Source organism: Cupressus sempervirens, chromosome 7, assembly GCF_028749045.1.
Source record: "Cupressus sempervirens isolate cs-2001-9-10 chromosome 7, ASM2874904v1, whole genome shotgun sequence".
In the NCBI taxonomy this organism is placed as follows: Eukaryota; Viridiplantae; Streptophyta; class Pinopsida; order Cupressales; family Cupressaceae; genus Cupressus; species Cupressus sempervirens.
In genome coordinates, this window is record NC_143124.1 from 325,610,728 (window position 1) to 325,616,727 (window position 6,000).

The window sequence follows — 6,000 nt, forward strand, 5'->3', positions numbered from 1 at the left end:
GAGTTACAAAAGTAATTATCGGAGAAGCATTTTGCAGTAAAAGGTTCCATTGAATATTTCATTGGGAAAGCAATGGACATGGAAAATATGGGAAATTTTTTTCAATTAAGTGTGATATTTTATATTTTGAGTAGAGGATATCCTATGATGGGCTACCCATCAATTACTAGTATAATGCACTTTTTCAAAGTTGGAAACTATCTAAACAATCACTAATCAGTAAACAATAGGTGGGAATGGGCTAGTTGTTTCACACAGGTTGAAAAAAAAGATATGAAGGAAAAAATAAAATACTCAAATTTCATTGCATAGTCTCTAGATAAAGTCAAAACAATTGATAATACCTCCTAGGTGTGCGTGCATGTTTATACTGTAAATTATCTTTTCCATCAACCCTTTCTACTATCTATTGCTAACTTGAATTCTAGTGCAACAACCCAAAATTTATATGATTTATCAAAGAGTACTCTAATTGATTGTAGAGGTATGGATAACATGGAGATTTTCAAAAAATTGGTGTGTGTTGGAGTGGATGGAGCTTCAGTTATGAAAGGTCATAAAGGTGATGTTTACAAAAAGATCCAGAATGATTTGGCACCCTACACTATTCCCATTCACTGCATGACCCATTGAATGAATCTAGCTTTTATAATTGTCAGCAATTTTAGTTGTGTAAGTAAAGTAGAATCTTTAATAAAAAAGATTTACCAATACTTTTGTCAAAGTCCAAAACAAGTCGAGGAATTTGAACACTTTTTTGAAGGACTTACTAATGGGATGAAGCTTCTTAAAGAAAATGATACTGGATGGATCTCTTTGGATGGACTAGTGCATTAAGTATTCACTGAATATTTGTCATTTTTTGGACTAATCCACTCTGTGCGAAACAGATTTTGTCAGATATATTCAAGTCTAACTAATATTAAGACACTCTTAACTTTAACAACTATTCTCCCCATGCTATAGGACATGAGAAATATTATGAAAAAGATTCAACAAAGAGCTATGTAATTTGTAGAATATAATAACCTACATAAAATGACATCTAATAGCCTAGATACTCTGTATCGATTACAACCATTAGATGAATCAAAGTTTGCGAAGTGGATAGAAATCATAGATTTCAAAAATCCTAAAAACTTTCTACATATTGGATCAAATGATGAGGTATATTCTAGGGTATGTGGAGTTGACATACTAATGCAATACTATGCCTACGTCAACCTTGAGTCCAAACCCAACGGATTAGGAAGCAAAGTAGAAAGAAAAATAGAGAAGATACTTTCATGTGTTACAAGTGAAGACTTCAAGAAGATCAAAGACTATGAGCTTGACTCTATCAAGATAGTTTTCTATTTTCTTTCATTACAAATTAGATTCAAGTTCCCTCCAAAGGAACTACTCAAAGCAATATCTATTGTTTTTCCTCAATATTGGTCTCTAAACTATCCAAGTGATTTTCAAAGAAGGATGATGACTTTGATTCAAAATTTTTGCAAACCTAAAGTAATCAATGGAGTTTACAACTATAAATGGAATTTTAGGTGTATCTTGATTGGGAGATCGATCATATTCTTTTGCAAACATAATGAGGGAAGAAAATGATTTTATGGAGAATCCAAATGAAGAGGGAGTAGTAACAAAGCTTTGGAAAACCCTTGGCTAGAGTAATCAATTAAGGGATTCAATACTAGAATATTTCAAGCTTACAAATTTATTTTTGACAATGATATTTTTTTTAGTGGAGGATGAGAGAGTTTTCATTACTTTGGGCTTCCTAAAGTCAATGGTAAGAAACAAATTAGAAAAATATTTGGATAATTGTTTAAGGCTCTATAATTCTAGGTATGAGGTAGATAGTTTCCCTTATGACAAAGCTCTCAACTTTTGAAGAAACAAATGTCAAAGAAGAGGGATGGCCAATATATCAAACCCAAGTGACAGTGGAAATGGTGGTGGTAGTTGTGGTGGTGGTGGCGGTGGTAGTGGTAGTGTTAGTGGTTCATGTCTTGATATTGGAAGCAATGAATATGAAGTTGACTTTGACATGTATACTGACAATGAATCTGAAGAAAATAAAACAAACAATGAAATATTATATGCAATAAATGAAGAGGATTTTGATGCTAGTGATCTTGAGTTGGTCTAGGTAGAGTGACAACTATAATAACTTCTCAACTTCAAGTTCTAACTTCTATATGAGTCAACTAGTAGGCTAGTAGCTTTGGTCTTACCAATGTTTAAGACTCTATCTACTAATTAATTATGTTTTTGGAAGTTAATTTATACCCTTAATTCACTATCCTATTATGGATCCTTAAAATTTTAAAAACATGTTGATGTTACAAGCTTACATGTTGATAGTTTTATTGATTCTAGTTTTTATATATGTTGAGATTTTCATTGATTTTATTTTTAAAAAATGTTGAGATTTTTATTGATTCTAATTTTTATACATGTTGAACTTGATATTTTCATTCATTCTAGTTTTTAGACATTGTTAGATTTTCATTGATTCTAGTTTATTTAAGAAATTGTAACATAATGCATTTTATAGAATAAGCTTTCTTTAAAAAAAATTGTATTATAATTTATAATTATAAATCAATTTGTAACATTATACATTTAACAATTAAAAATAATTATACAAATATAGAGCCTAGAGAAGTAGAATATTAAAACTCTTTGCAAATGACTCAATGTCAAATGTAACATCTGGTTCTCTCGGGTCTAAACTAACATTTAACATACTTATGGAATATAGTTATAATTTTGATTTAAAGAAAAATAAAAAAAGAAAGGAGGGAAAAGAAGAAAAGAAAGAAGCTGAAAGGTTTAAAGGTTATTACAATCATTAAAATCTAATATGTACATCACTTATTTGATTATTAAATTATAATGGTGCTAAATGATTTTATATTTAAAAGAACATTTATAACAATTATTAAAAATACTATGACAAAAGATAATTTAAAACCTTTCAAAATACATTTTTATATTTTAACTCAATTATTTTATTTAAATTATTTATTTAAATAACTCATGCAATTCCAGGGGTGTATCTTGTTTCAAATCGCTAGGTCCTTTACTCCTCTGCCAGTGATGGTGATGCCCTACCTAATTCTTTTCTAACAATGCTTCCACCCCTTCGACATGCTCCCTGCAAGGAATTTCTTTATAATTAAATTATAAATTATAAATAATCATATTAGTTAACCTTTCATCTTAATTCCATGAATTCATGATTAATGATCAACTAACATGTCATCTGCATTTGAAATCATAATGACCAACTAACTTACCATTTCACCAGATTATATTGAATTAAATTGTCAACTGACTTCATGTGAACCTCAATGGCTATATTTGAAACTAGGTAAAAAATTGGGATGTAACATCAAATGACCCTGAATTCTATTTTACAGATACAGGGGAGCAACAATAGTTGTAGGTTGGTTTGTAATTGTATATATAATCAAATTATTACTAAATTATGTGTGTACAATCACATTGCCACATTTCCAATTGCATAATTTTTTCAAGTAGGAGTAGGGAAAAAAATTCCATCTACTCTATGTAGTACTAGTATGCCAGTGCCTGGTTGTCTAGCTATCCTGATATGATGACTCTTGATTCCTGTAACAATTAACATTAAACAAAGTTGAAATTAAATGCAAAATTTTAAATTAACGAGTAACAAGTAAAAAAATGATTATAGTACTATCACTTACTAAGTTGTTACTTCTTAGTGCTATTAGCTATGACTGAAACTAATAGTAACAGATTGAGTAGATGACTCAACTCCACTGATCTTTACAATGCTCCATTCTACATCATTTTGAATCTCCATTTTTTTGAGGTTATACCTAAATAATTGTAACCTCATCAACAATGAATACTTTGAAGATATATTTTTATATGAATTGAGGAATTTATCTATATCAACATTTATTGTTGATAGTGGTTTGATGCAACTTGCAATTTTTTCTGGAGTGCTTTCCTCAAGCTTTTTGCCTAAATTAGAGTTTATAGTGTTGTGAAACCTTTTCATGTAATCTTATTTTCCAATAAATTTGTTGTCTAAGTTAACTGTATTTGGTAATCCAACATTTAGCAAGTTCATTATGCTATGATTCATCTTCATCAAGTCTTTGGAAGAAGATTTCAAAGCTTCATCTATTTCCATTGATTGGTCACAATTGTGATAGATAGTAAAGGTCATTATAGAGACATCACAATAGTTGTTTATTCCTTGGTCTTCCAAATCCCTGTCACTATATCTCTATACTTTATCCAAAAAATTTATTGCAAGATTTTTTAAGGAAGTGGTGAATATACATTTTTTTACCAACAACATCTTCTTTTACATTTTCAAAGACATCTATGATATTGCTATTTAAATCAAGCTATTGAAACAAGCTATCACTATTTTGCATTAGTTTCTTCCAATTTTCTTGTTTGATAAGCTTAACCATGTTTATTACAGTATCCTTGACATGATGGTCTTTAAAAGATGTAGTTATATTTTACATGCAATTTCATTCTCCATCTTTTTCTTCATTTCAGACATATGTATTTCACTCAATTTCTATATTTGCTCTGGTTGCCCTTGCCAATTAGTTTCTCTCTTCCTCCCATCCTCCAATTTCTTCTTCAAATCTTGAATTGTCCTTGCAATTGTTACCTCTTTTTTTCTCATCCTTGAGTTCCCTTTTTAAATCATGGATTGTCTTCATAGTGGACTCCTCCTTTTTCTTTGCATTGTCAATTCCTTCTTCAAATCATGTAGTGTGTTTATAGTATGAGTAGACTCCTCTTTTTTCACATTCTCCAATTTCTTCTTCAAATCAAAGATTTTCTTTATAGTTGACTTCTCTTTTTTTTTTGCATTATCCAATTCCTTCTTCATATGGTGGATTGGGTTAGTGTTTGCAGTTGCACTAGACTCCGTTGTAGGGTGTTTTTTTAGTGGTGAATATTCATAATTTTGCAAATTTTAGAAATTCAATGCTAGTAATTTGGCTAATAATTTAAGATTTGATGCAACCTAAATCACCCCATTTTTATTAAATTTAGCTCTAAAATATTTAAAATTACTCACTAATTTATTTTATTAAAAAATTTAGACTCAAAGATTCATCATAATATTCGATACATGATTAGATTTGATTCATCTAAATATTATATACTATCGAAGAAATTAAAATTAATTTCCCAATAATTATCATAACTACTAGTTACTTTAGGGATATATTACCAATATTTAGTTTTCACTATTGATTAACAATATAATAAGTTTATCCTCATAATTTCCATGAGATAAAACATGTTTAGTTTTGATTTGTAATATTCCATGACAATTAGCAAACTTCCTATTATTATTGAGATTTGCCAATATTTTCTTCTGAAAAATTATTATTCCAAAATAATTGGCAATGTAAATAATATTTAAAATTAAAAAAATGATACATTCATCAATAAAAATAATTTTGTTTTTCAAAATAACGAAAGATTTTCCAATAGTTTATATCTTTTTCTAGAAGGGGCTTTCTTAAGGTTTACCCTGCTCTGTTGTCTTCACATTCTCCAATTCCTTCTTCAAATCAAGGATTGCCTTTGAAGTTGAATCCTCTTGTTTGTTCATATTCTTCAATTGCTTCTTCAAATTGTGGATTGTGTTTACACTAGAATCCTCTTTTTTCTTCTCATTCCCAAATTCCTTTTGCAAATTATCAATTTATCCTTGCATTAGACTCCTAATTTTTCTTTTCATTCTCCAATACCATCTTCAAATTATGGATTGTATTTTTAGTAGAAGAGTAATTTTTCCTTTCATGCTCCAATTCAATCTTCAAATTATTATTTTCCTTGATAGCAAAGTCTAGGTTAGTTTTTAATTTATTGTTTACCTATGCACTACTCTCTATAGACTTGAACAATTGTGTAGTAGAGGCTTTTTCATGCTGAAATCTTTTTTTTCACTCATCCCATTATTTAGTC